Genomic DNA, 14,384 nt, shown 5'->3' on the forward strand with positions numbered 1-14,384 from the left:
CATTTTCTTCGTCTCTCCCAGCTTTTCCATGGGTTTTTCCTGCTCTTCCTGGCGGTTCTGCTGGGGTCACGTTTGTCTGCCAGGATGCCAGTTACTTATGGCTGTTATGTGCATTATCAATATGCATTGTACGGCTCCTCCTGCCGCTTTATATTTTGCCAGCGTTTTTCTCCTACTTTGCATTGGGTAACATAAATTGCTTGTGCTGTTGGGGCAACGGATTCAGTGATATGGAATTTTCAATTATTTCTGAATTTATGCGTGTTTTTCCAGTGCTTTCAAGATATAAGCATGCAAAATGGGTGTACTTATAATGGAGAAATTTAAATAGAAATCGATTTTTTAGTCATTAACTTAAAAAGTGCTTAAAGGGATTTATTATATATTTTCCAATTAAATATCACTCATCCGCCATGTCGAACTTAATGTTAGTAGTTAGTTTTTATTCACATTTTATCGAAAAGTAAGGGTAATTTAGCTTCGTTCTGGACCTGAACTTTTTACCTCTTTACCCGCATTGGATATTTTGCCTCTCTGTTATGCAGTTTTAATAACGAATTGCTTTTTTATGGTTTCCGGCTTATAGAGCAGCACAGAAATTGGCAAAGAACGAAGTTGCCATGCAGCAGTAGCACCGAGGAAGAAACTTAAATCATGTCTTGTTTTTGTATTTATTCTTAAAGTTGGATTTGAGATTCTTTTTTCTTGTTTTTTGTGTTGTTTTTGTCCTACTGCCTTAGCCGGTTCTTTGTTAATAATGTTGTTGCCGTGGTGGTGCTATTATTTTTGCTTGCGCTTTGTTAACCAAGTCAAGACTGCGCCAGCTGCAGCTTCCGTTGTCGCCACAGTTGCCATTGCCGCTGCCATTTGTTCGCCGGGCGTAATTAGTGCTCATGGCATAGGGCGCACTTCCCCCGACGCGCTGCTCTATCCCGGTTTGGCCCCTTGGAAATTCCTGCCCCACCGACCGTTATTCGAAGGATACTGGAAAAAAATGTTCGCCAAATTGGTTATTAATCTGGTGTTTGTTACCATTGCAAGAGCATTTATGTAAATGAAGTATTAAGTATGCTAACAAAAGACAAATGGTTTTAAAGGTATAATTTCAAGAACTTTTGCCTTCAAAGATTTTCAATTATTCATAACCGTATTTATTTTAATTAATTTTACTTTATCTAAATATTATTTTAATATCAAATTAGTTTTTAAAGAAGCTCTTTTATTCTTTACTGTTTTGTTAACGATATTTTTGAAGAAATAACTAAACATTTTGTTTGCACAATTAAATGCATTGCTAAAAATCTTTTTTGGAAATGTATTTTATTCTGTCAAGATAAAATTCATTCTTTTTAAAATTTATAATATTTAATCAGCAACGACTTTAAGAAATATTGTAGTTTAATACATTACTTGTTGATAAGATTACCACCATCTATGTAATTACAAATACCTTTATTTTTCCAGTGCTTCTTCCGCTGCTCCTCATTTGTAATCACTTTCTGTGTGTGGCGTTGCCAACGTTTTGTTGTAAGGATTTGGCCCGACCCTAAGAAAGCTTTCACAATTACTTTGGCTTGGACTGCGAGTTAATTCTGCAGCTCTATCCTGGCCTGCGCTCGCTGGAGTTTTCGCGTTAACAAATTCGTTGTGTGCCAGGCATTGAGTTTCCGTTAATTACGACCATGAGTTGGCTGAGATTAGTGATGAGCTGGCTCCCTCTGATTATTAACTAATCCAACAAATTGGCGGTTCAAGTGTACAAATCGTGACTTCCTCGATGGGTTTTACCCAGATTCCATAAATATTAAAGGTGAAATCGCGCTTGGCTGCTTCGCGTACACGTAGTCCACAAGACATATCAACTTCCTTGCCGGCTAATTGCCATTTACAACTTTTCCTGTCTTAACTAAAACTTTTCAACTGCTCGACGGCTCCCATTGTGGCTGCCAATTCAGCGTCTCGATTGCTGTTGGCTTTGTGGCCATTGTTTGAGTTCACGCAGTCCGATCATTAATTTCGCAATTAGCAGGCCAACCACCTGCCACTCCACCCCCAAAGACCCAAGACCCCTTTCCCTCCAGACCTTCTGGACAAAGTCGGGACACAGCTTTAATTAATTCTGCACAGCAGCCACAAGTGCACACTGAAAAAAAAAATAAATGCATAAAATAAATTAAAAATTAATGTTTATGGAATATAAATTAATAAAAGTAATAATAAATAGCAAACAATACTAGACATTTTAATCAAAAGTCAAATGCTGTAAAGAAAAGAAGAAGGGTATTTAAGAAAAAGTAAACAAAATTTAATTATTTCGATTAAATTTTAAATAATTAATTCGGATATATGAACAAGCCTTTAAAAAAATAATTATTATTATAAAACTATTTTTTTGGTAATGGATTGTTTAAAATCATTCAAATAAATTAGATCTTGTAATAATGCACTAATTTTCCCCCAGTGCATGTACACCAGTGCCTGCCTGGATGTTTAATAATTTTTTGCACCGGAAACTTTAGAGTCGGAAATTGTCTGAGGAAACCTGTCAAAAAAAAGCGACAGCTGTTGCCCGACCAAGTGCATTCCATGGCGACCCATGACTGGATCCTTCGCACTATCCTGGCTACCATTTACTTTCCCTGCTGGCAATGATTTTTGCTGACTAACTTTTGCCGACGGACTGGAAATCTAGGAGAGCGAAACGCGCAAAATTTAAATTTATGTAGCTCAATATTTTATTTATACATACGAGCTGCGGGGATGTGGTACTATATGTATGTGCCCTGCTGGCTTTGCATTTTGCCTGGCATTTGCTTTTAGTGGCAACAACAACAATAACAGAAACGAGGAGACATATAGACACATAGATATATAGATATAGTCGGCAGGCAACATGGCGTCATGGGCGTCGCGTGTTAGTTACGTGAGGCCAAAGCGAAATTTTCTGCTGACGCCGCGTTGTCAACTTTCACTTCACCTGCAGCTGTGGCAACAGATTCCTTGCTATATGCTATATATATTATGTATACGCCCCGATTTGCCATCCCCGCCTGACATGCATTAGCAGCGAATAGTCAAATAACGTTGATAACACTCATACGCCATGCGGTCCCTCGTTTTCAACTTTAACGTAAATTATGTGCCTTACTGAAAAGTTTGTCATTTTGTTTGCCCACTTTCATCTCGTTCTCTTCTGTTCTGTTGGAAAAAAGTTTGTCCCCCATTTCGCTGCTTTTTGCCGTTGATGTAATGAAATTTGTTGAATTCTAAAGGCCAAATCGGAATCGAGAAAAACCATTAAAGCGTATTCTTTTCGTCGAAGAAGTTCGGGATGAAAGCGTTCCGCAGATTGATTGGCATCAAGCGGGCGTTTCTATCCCCACCCACCTGGCTAATGCTGCCCGAATTTTCCGAGCGTGTGTAAGACAATAAAAGTAATTGAGTGCGTAGCTCGTTGTTACATTTTCCCACCGACTTTCCCCCGCCCATCTTGTTTCCTCAATGTAGTGTAAATTGTGTCGCCAATGTGAGTGTGTGTGTATGCGCTCGACACTTTTGTAAGGAGCGAAAATTGGCTGCGATGGGCGTTTGCAGATTGGCCCTCTGATAGGCCCAAGCCATTACCGTGTTCCTGTACATCGAGTGCTTCGCCGATGTGTCCGGCATGTCAAATTGCCGACCGGACAATGGAGATGAAGTTGCAGATTACACTGGCTATTTGTTGGACAAAAAGGAAGGGAATAAAATTGAGATTATCTCTTGGTTGGGTCAAGCAGGGGAATGAAGCTTTAAAATGCCTGGAATGCCAGGTGCACGAGAGGAACTCACTACAAAGTCTCCGGAAATCTTATTTAGATTTATTTTGCCGTGAGCAATCAAATTCTATTCACACTTAAAGCCTTTCTAAGTGCTCCCGACAGGATCATTATGCTGCTCACAATTGCGTGTTAAGGATACACTAAAAGAACTAGACTTTGACTATTTTTCTAAGCAATCTAAACAATATTATTTCAAAGTTTAAAAAATTTAAAACAAAAATTTATATATACCCACTTTGTTGAACATTTCTGTACATTACCATTTTTAAAAATAAAATGTATGTTTTATATTTTTTAATATTAGCTAAGCAAATAGCTAATCTTTTAATACAAATTTTTTTTGGGTATTTCTTTACAATTGAAGATTATGTTTTAAATTTTGTAATTCTTGAAATTTTTAACAAAATAAAAATTTGTTAAATAAAATAAACTAAATTCTTCTTTTTAACAAACTATTTCATTAGATTTAAGAGTTGGAAACTATTTTTTCTGACTGTTTGCCAACCTCTTTTCCACACCATCATCTTTCTTATTGTCAGTCAGCCATTTCCTCTCTTTTTGCGCTATTTATTTTTGCCGCTTCAACAAACAAAACCCATTGCGTACTGCCTGTCCGCAATTCGTTCATAATTTGCATAACGAAGTAGCGTCCATGGCCGTCAAAGCGGATTGCCCCGCTCGGTTTTCCGTCCAACCTACCCCATAAACGACAACATTTGGCCAAAATGTGCGCCCGTTTCATAACTTAATTTTAATTGAATTATGTAAATCACATGCTAAAAATTAGCAGGCGCAAACTATTTTTTAATGATGCTTTGTTCGCTTTTAATTAAAAGGCGACTGCAAATTAAATTTAACGATGGGGCTTGTCGGGCTAAAGCCCAGTCCCTCGGGAGAATTTACATGGCTGGCTGGACGGGGCGATTTATCATCGTTGCTTGGCCAAGATTAGCTGGCTGCCAGCTAAGCAGCTTGCCATCTAACCCCCGGTCCAATCTGCACTTGCAAATGATGTTCATTTTGCACAACTTTCGTCTCTTCGCCTCCGTGCGTCCTGGCCCTCAGCAAATTATGCAATAATCTATGGGAATGCATTGGAAACGGTTGCCAATGGCTGCGTTGACCGTCGGAAGTTAGTCAAAAGGAGACCCACAACAACAGCTTCGGTCGGGGCATCATCAACAACTACAATGCCAGCAGTAACAACAATATCAATAACAAATGAGGACATAATAATAGTCTTGTGTTTGTGCCAGTTGGCTATAATACCACACATTTTTTATAAGTTCATTGCACATAAATGATTGAAAATATGAAACAGGATATAGGAGTGTACTTTAACATACCCTTGCAAAGGGTATTATAATGTATAATTTTATTTTAAAAGTCATATTTTATATGAATGTTTTTAATTATGTGAGAATTTTAAAAAATTGGCTATTTCTATGACACGACTATTTATTTAAACTGCAAAAGTACTTCAGCTAAGGTATACGTTCAATCTTGTTTATAATTGTTTTAAATATTTGAAGAACTAAGAATGACTTTTGCAGAAATTTTAATTTGTTGTTTTACTGTATGAAATATTTTATTAATTGTTTAAAACTAATATAGTCTAGTCTAATTGTATTTTGCTATTTTAGTTCCCGCGACTGTGCGCCGTGACATCCTGGCAAAATCTGCTGCATACGTTACGGCGCTTATTTGTGTGCATGTGCGTGTTAAGTTGGCCGAGTGTGTGCAAGTGTGGGTAAGCGTAGCTCCTTTGCCGTGACAATCCGTTTAAGCGTTTCAGTCAGTCGTCCGTGAAGTGGACTCCAGTTTATCCCCCCAGCGAGTGCTTTCAAAGCTGGACAATGACCCGAGGCATTTAATTATACCCCAAGCATTTAACGCAAAATAATGCAAAAAGCATGAAATTGTAGCGAGAGATTTTAATGCACATTTTAACGGTTTTGTTTAAAACTGCACTTACAAAACGATTGCATAAAAATATGCAAATTGTCTGTACTGCGGAATGCATAAAAAAATTAGGTAAAAAGAGTTGGCAAAAAAATGCGTTAAAAAAGTTTTAATTTATGTAACAAGATTAAACTTTTTCCAAGCCAAATTAATAGTCTATAAACTGTAACTTTGTGTACGTTTTGCAGTTTTGGCTTTAATTATGATATTTTGGTTTCCTGTTTTTTATCAAACGGAATCCCTACTATTTAATAATTAACTTTGTCTAACATTTTTTTTGCGGTCGCACGCAAATCATATTGTGATTTAGGACACAAGGCACCAGGCGAGTATAAATCAATTAAATCTTTTGTTCTCCAACAAATTGAATTTCAACCACAAGCATTTCACGTGTTAATCGCCTTAATGTGGCAAAACAAAAATAAAATAGAAATAAAAACGGCAAGTAAACACACATTTTTACGACTTGTTAAACCAATCTAATTTGCATATCCGTATTTATTTCAATTGCCTGGCCATGTGTGTTGTGTGTGTGTTTGTGAGGCCTGAGTGTACATTATCATTTAATCATTGCAATGTAGCAATTATATTTGAGGTATTAAATTATCCGAATTGAACCCGAAGCGATTCTCGATTGCTCTTTTTATGCTAATGCCAGGCTGATTTGCATACAGAGACTCCCACTCAAGTGGAACATGAGCATATTTCATTCGATTGCTGGCATAATTTAAATTACCTATTGTTCGATTGCTCGATTGTGTTAGTGTGTGCGAGTTACAATTGTGTTTTGTTGATGTGTGCAATAGGAATTCAGTGCTCAGCTGAATCAATTGATATATTTGCAGCGTAAGCCTGAAGTTTTGCCCCAGAAATATGCAATATCAATTTATATTCACTTAAAAGCTATTGAATGTTGGAATAAATCCTGGTATCAAAACAATGATTGAATTTTAATAAGAAGTCAACTAAAAGATGACATCAGAAGTATAAAATGGATAAATACATTTAAGTTGTTAACTTAAAACAGATGCCAAGAACATTTTTCTTTGAGTGATTAATACAGAAACGTTTTGAGCTCCATATGATTTTTTCAGCAGAAGAAATAAATGTATAAAGATTCTCTTCTATCAAACTATTCTATGGAAAGGATTTAATGTTCGTATATTAAATCCTACAAATTATTTAATTTGGCTCCGAACGAGTTCCACTTGAAAATCTACTCTTTTCCGAACTATATTAATGGAAACTGTACAAATGCAATTAAAATTCTAAATAAATGCCAACGAACAACCAAGTAAATACAAATACCGAAATAGAAAAACCGATACCATGACTCCATAAATCGTACAACTGCTTTGATTAGGCAGCCAGCTAAATGTGACTAATTACGTATACGCCATGTGGTCGCTGCTGCTGCTGCCGCTGCGTTTTTTGCCCATGCAAAAATCCAATAAACTGCAGGGCAATATAAAATGACGTACATAAAAAGCACAATGTATCCACATACATCAATATATAAATTTTTCACATTGCCCGAAAGCCAAAGGGGTATGGTGGAAGGGGAGAAGAGCGGTGGTTTATGGGAATATGGTTATACCGGCTTCATGGATTTAAGTGAACCACAGACGGTTTGAGTGGCTGCCGTGGCGCAGACGGATTTGACGATAATAAAATAAAAAAAAAGAAAATCGGGCTACAACAATGCACATAAGACCGCATAAAATAGCACCCAGCCCCGATTTCCACCGCATTCCCGACAGGAAGGGGTCAAATGGAAATCATGCTTTATTTATGATCCCCAACGCGTGGCTCTGACCCAAAGGGCCGCGACGAATCCCGGCGCCGGGAAGGGAATATGCCGGAAAGATTGACATGACATGACATGCCAATCGTGCGGCGAAATGTCTTTTTTATTTATTGCCATCGAAGCAGACCTAAAAAGAGGATTTTTAATTTGTTTTTTACGTGATTTTGGTCCAGCTGGCTGCCGAAAAACGTAATTTCCCCCGGCATTGTCAACTTTCTGCAGCACTTACAAATAATTGCAAGCACTCAAGTAGCGCCTATTGTGATAGAGTGCAAAGGGGGCGGAGGGCGTGGCGAAGTTGCAACGTTTTAAAATAATTTAACAGCATTTCGAAGCGCATTCAAGTCGACTTCCGCTGCTGACTTGGCTCCTTGGCAAGGAATGGCATTTGGCTTCCTCTTTCAGCAGGACGACGACAACGAGTGCGAGAACGTTTGTGCAATTTGTCATTTGGGCAAATACACACGGAGACGAATGGCATGTCCTTCTGCGGCGTCGAAGGAGCGGGGCAGGCAGCTGGATGGAGGATGAAGGATCCAGGATGCAGGATGCCGAGGAGCTGCAGTCGCAAGTGTGAACACTGCACATGTGGGGGCCAGGACCACCAGGACAAGCCCCTCCTGGCAGCTGATGCACTTGAACAGATTTTCACAGGACTTAGCCCTCGGATCCCGGCTAATTTTTCATCCCATTCATCCGATCCGTGTCGTCGCTTTCAATCATATGATTCTCAGCTTAGGAAAAGCATGTGTTTACGTGCAGTTATTTTATTCGGTTTATTTGTATCAACTTAATAATAATAAAAATATAAGTATTGCACTTTAAAATAGCTGTCAATATATCGATTGCCTTTGGTGTTTGTTTTGGTACGTAAATATTGGTTGCAATTGTTTGTTTGCATATCACTTATGTACATTTGTTTCACTCGCTACTAGGTTAAATATTTATGATGTAATAACATAACATTTAGATACCTTCAAATATCACTATGCAGCATCAAAAATGAACCTCGATGAATGCTATATTTTTGGGTTCGTTACGAATTCCCAAGTTAAACTGCGTTTTCCTAAAAGTTCCCCGACGCAAGGATTCTTAGCAAAAGGACCTCAAAGTTCGAAAAATGCTGTAATTGACCAACTTTGCGGAGCTCTCAGAGGCAAATGGATGCATGGCTTGGTTCGAAGTTAAAGTTTTTTAAAAGATACACCCTTTATCTTTCAAACCCCATACATAAAATAATTTTAGGATTTTTTTTAAGGCAGAAATAAATTCCAAAAAACATAGTCAAAAAACTGAAAATCATACAGCTGCGGTCAAAATAGTAGCAGTGTTGCCGCCTTGTGTTTTTAAAAGTTTGATGTTGTAATTTTTTCTTATCCAATTAGTCTAATAGTAAAATTATGATCAATACAATATTACCAGGAAAAGATCAATTACAACAACAAACTTTTAAATACACAGGGCGGCAACACTACTACCATTTTGACCGCAGCTGTATACTTTTTTGTTTTTTGACTATGTTTTCTAGAATTTGTTTCTGCCTTAAAAAAAATCTTAAAAATTTTTTAAGTATAGGGTTTAAAAGATAAAGCGTGTATCTTTTAAAAAACTTTAACATAGAATCAAATCATTCATCCATTTGCCTCTGAGAGCTCCGCAAAGTTGGCCAATTTCAGCATTTTTCGAACTTTGAGGTCCTTTTGCTAAGAATCCTTGCGTCGGGGAACTTTTTGGAAAACGCAGTTTAACTTGGGAATTCGTAACGAATCCAAAAATATAGCATCCATCGAGGTAAATTTAAAAAGCACTAAAAATGCTGCACAGTGTATTTATTGTTCGTGGCAATGCCAGCATATGTATGCATCTATGTACATTTGACACACTCAATACTTGCTTAAATATTAATAATATAATAACGAAATAATAAAGTCCTTTCTATTTAATTGACAATTAAAATGATTTAATTAAGCTTTTTATTTAACTTTATAAAATTTTTAATACTATTATTTCTTATTTTCATTTGTTAAATTATAAAATTATTGACTTACTTTTTGGTAGGGAAATTCTCTTACCAAAATGTCTCCTTTTATCCCTTCTATTAGCACTTTTAAACTAGCGGAAATTCGGTGAAAATCCAGCGCACCTTTACACTCAATCTTGCTCTTTGTTCGAAACAAAGTTTTCCCCTGAAACAATCCACATTGTATGCTGAGAGCCGCAGCAAGGAAGGTAATTAAGTACAGAAATTTCTCATCTATGCTTGGATGAAATTTTTGCACAATTTAGCGTTCAATTAAAAGTCACTTCGCCAAAATCCAAAAATCGCAAATCCAAAGGGAAAAAGAAAGAGGGATTCCAGGGCCAGAGCCAATGCAGTTTCAAGTGGTCGATGGCAAATTGCACTTGAGTAGATATTTTTTCGAAAACTAATTGCTTTCATTATCGTGGCTGTGCAGTGCAGCCGGCGTAGCCAGCTCATCCTCATCATCGTTATCCCCATCATCCAGTTGCAGGTCCTAGTCTCTGGGTCCTGTTTAAATATTCATTGAGTGGCCGCCTTTTTTCCCCCCTTCCCTTTCAGCCCCAACCCCATGCAAACAAGTTTGGGGGCATACAAATTGGCCAGGCCAACAGGGATGCGGATTTTCTTCACCCACCCACCCAACTGGGATTGGGATTGCCGACTCTACGTGACCTTGCCAATTGAACGGGTTTAAGTTGTGCCATTGATTTTCGTTTGCCTTGTTTTCCGTTGTATTTTGCACTGTTTTCCCTTTGCAAACAGCTCAATTTCATTTCGCTTAGTTTGCCATGAATAAACTAAAGTTGCAATGTCGAAGTAGAAGTAGAGTTCTTCGAGGAAGGGGGTGGCAACCCTTAGCTGATTCAGCACAACTGTACCTGTGCCAGTGCCATTTTGTAGCTCGCCTAAGTGCTTCATAATATTTTAACACGCTTGTCTCTGGAGCTGGCTGGATGGCTGGTCTGGTCGGGGGTTTGGTCCTTTTCCCCCATTGCCATTGCCAACTCCCTCCCCCTCCCCTCCACCCTTTCAGGTGCTTAAGTTTTTGAAACTTCTTGGCAACTTTTACGCTGTCTCACAGCTTCGGCTTTGGCGCCATTGTTTCCATTTTTGTTTTTTACGCTTTGTCTTTGGTATTTTAATTAAAAAACTGTCGTTAGTTGCGTTGCAAGTTTAAATTAAACAGGCCAACAACTCTCCGCTGAGCTGCCAATGGCCGCCAACGCCTCTAAGTTGCGGCTGCTATCGGGGGAACCGTGCTATGGCGAAGAGGGCTGAAAACCGCCCTAAAACTTTGAATATGGCATTCGGCGAGAGGTATTTTTGGTAAACCTCACTCTTGACTTTGTAAACAGCGTTGTAAATATTTCTCAAAATTTTTTAAAAATTGTAAAGCTTATATTTTACTAAAACTTGACAAAGTATCAAAAACTAAGGTTTTGGAAAGTAATTCATTAATTTGTTCTTCATTCATTATTTAAACTTTGTTCAATACAAGTTGGTCTTTTTTCTGCGAATCAACAATTAATATATTTGTATATTATTTTTATTTCTTAAGGTTGTGAAATAAATATATTTAATCTGAACAAAAAAATATTTAATCTGTAAAAAATATTATTTTTCATTATCCAAATCCCTAATATAACCGTATAATCGATCTGAAAACTTCAACTAAATATACAAACCACAAAAAAAAACAGAACTAAACCACATAGCTTGGACATCTATTGTCGTTCGTAAACAAAGTTTCATAAACTTTTACTTTCAGGAATCTGTTGTTGGCAGTAAAATGTGTTAATGTTTTGTCGTAAATCGAAAACGGAAGAAATTTGGCTGTAAATGTCCTTTTAGTTATCTACTACAGGACCTGGCCAAAAAGTTCAATCGAAACTTTATCGAATTGCCCGAAGGCAGAGATTCATTGGCCAGTTGTGGACTGGTTCGCTTCTTGATTAACTTTCCGGCTTTAACTTGGCCCGATGTCCGACTTAATGGCTACTAATTATGGAAAGTATTGCTAATCACTGAGCACAAATCGCTTTATTAATCAGATTATGTGCAGCTCCCACGCAGGCGTTGGGGCGAGGGGCGTGGCCCTCCCCCTTGCGCTTGATTAGCCATCAGACGACTAATTTGCACATTGATGGCGTCTTTTATTGGGGCATCGAGCCGAGTTGAGGCGAGCTTTTCGGTTGGCCAAGGCGAGCATGTTGATTGGCATAATTAGAGCCAAGTTAGTGCGCTCGTACGTGGCTTTCTTCGAGTGTGTGTGTGTGCGTCCTAATGTGCAGCTGTGTGCGTGGCTGTCCTATAACTCTATTTCATTAGTTGTGCAGCCGGTGCCATCCTAGGCAATCCCATGCTAGTCCCACTATGCAGCCCGGAATCTGCCAGGCTGGATCTGCATTATTTCAGTGGAAGTTATCCTCCACGCAGGCACCGCATGTGCAGCTTAACTCAGGACAAACAGGAGCAATAACAATTGAATTGGGGAAACCGAAGTTTCCAATGCCCTTTAAGATTAAATTAATAATTAATATTAGAATTTTTAAAAAGAACAACAAATATTTTAATAAGTTTTAAAATATCTTTAATTGTTATATTAATTGCTAAAAGGAGCCTCATAAAAATTTATATTTAGACATATTTTTGAACAAAAAATATTTTATATCTTTGGGGTTTAAATTGTTAAAGAAGTCGTAAAAATTTAAATGTAGCTATTTTTTGCATCACACAAATAACATTTTAAATTCTTTTTTTTTATAAAAATTTTCTCAAAAACACATAAAGGTGTTATGTTCATTCATTTGCAAATTATAAGCTTCTGTAAACGTCGATGGCCCAACTTTATTTGCCATTTTCCCTCCAAATTGATTATCTTAATTAGGCAATCTAGAAGTAAGCACCGTATACCTCCTAAAAGGGTATATAAACAAGAACAGGAACCTAATGAATACATGGTAATAAAAGATAAGCTCCTCATGTGCCGGCATGCGTGTTGCCGGGGAAGTGAGAGGAGACCATTGTAGCTGTAGCTCTAGACTCGGATAAGAAGCGAAACCCGACTCATTTGGGTAAAGTGCCAAGCGCAAATTGTATCGGGCTCTATCTTCATCTGGAGCATCGGCATCAGCATCCCCGATGTCTTTGCTCCTGCAGCGCATAAATGAGACGCATATTAACTGAATTTCAGTTCGAAACTAAACTCATTAAATGATGTTGCTCGCCAGCTAGAATAAGCTGCAGGCGAAAATCCTAGGGGGGTTTGGTATCGGATTGGATGGCATGGGGATGGGAGTTTAGGAGCAGGAATAGGGATCGGCAGGGGCGGAGCTCGACTTTTCAAAAGCCCGTTGTACACGATTGTAATCACACCTGCCACTATAAATTTGCTACCGGGGATTTGCATGGCCAACAATTAAATGAATGGAAAACTTCACTTCGGTTGAGAGTCTAGGAGGAAAGCTCTTGTTTTCATTTATGTTGCCATGGTATTTTAGCTTCGTTGGGAGATACAGCGCTTCGGCTTATAAAAGTGTGTATTGCTGCGTAGAATATTATTATTATCAGAAGAGCGGAAGTCTAAAATAAAAACTTTATTTTATATTTATAAAAAATATTTAAAATATGGATAGAATTTAAAATGATCTCCGCACTGAGAGCTTAAAATCCGTAAACATATTTTACATAATCCCTTGTAAAATATGACAAAATTTTTGTAAACATTTTGAGAGTTGTGTAAAAGGCAGACGTATAAACTCCGCACTGGAGATTGGAAAGTGGAAACTCGCCTGCAGGAATTTGACTGATTAGCCAGTTTGAAATGGCGTTGCTGCAAATGGAGCACGTGACTGCCGAAGAGAGAGAGGGATGGATGCAGGAGGAGGAACGAGTGCGGAGCAACGCTTGGGGAATTCGCTGATGCTGATGCTGTTGCCTGATGCCGCTGCCGATGCGGAGATGAAGCTCTGTGCATGGCAAGTGCACGTTTTGTAACGAATTGAAAACATTGTCGTCGCTGTGCATTCACCACCATTTTCCTACCACCCCACTCCCCTGCACTCCACTATACTCATTCAGTCATTCATTCATTCACTCATTTGCTGCAACATTGTTGCAAAGCAGCCAACAATGATGTCGTCTAATGAATGTGGCAACCGTTTCGACAGCAACCGAAATTCAAAATGACTTTTATCGCTTTTAAGGGACCTGCGCCCAAAATAAAAGGACTCTCTTGACAGCCGCCCATCAAAGCTTTAAACAAACATTGACTGCATCAAATGGCATTTGCAATGACAATTTCTTTCAATTAAATTGACATTTCGCCATTTGGGCTTGAGTAAGAACCGGAGCATGCAATTCCAGTCAGATTAAAGTGCATATAAAAATTGGCACTTAAAAAAATTCTTTAACTTTATAAATATACACAATTTACTTACTTTGCATAATTTAAAATTTTTTTAAATCGTATTTTATATTCTAAAATAGCTAATGGCATTTAAATAATTTTAAAAATAAATAAATTTTATTGGAAATAAATTAAATTTTATTTTTTAAATTCATAATTTTGTAAATTTTTTTTTAAATTTATATTTAGTTGTAATAACAATTCTGTTTAATTTCGAATCCCTTATATTCGAGTGTGACCTATATGTGTAGCTGAAACTGGTGATCAACTATCTTGGGTATCAAATACAAAAATGAATATCTATCATGGCCCTGAGGGATTTCCTTCTGTTGATTGCACTGCCATGGCAGTTAAGCCAATCCAATT

The sequence above is a fragment of the Drosophila takahashii genome, chromosome 3L, assembly GCF_030179915.1.
Source record: "Drosophila takahashii strain IR98-3 E-12201 chromosome 3L, DtakHiC1v2, whole genome shotgun sequence".
Lineage (NCBI taxonomy): Eukaryota > Metazoa > Arthropoda > Insecta > Diptera > Drosophilidae > Drosophila > Drosophila takahashii.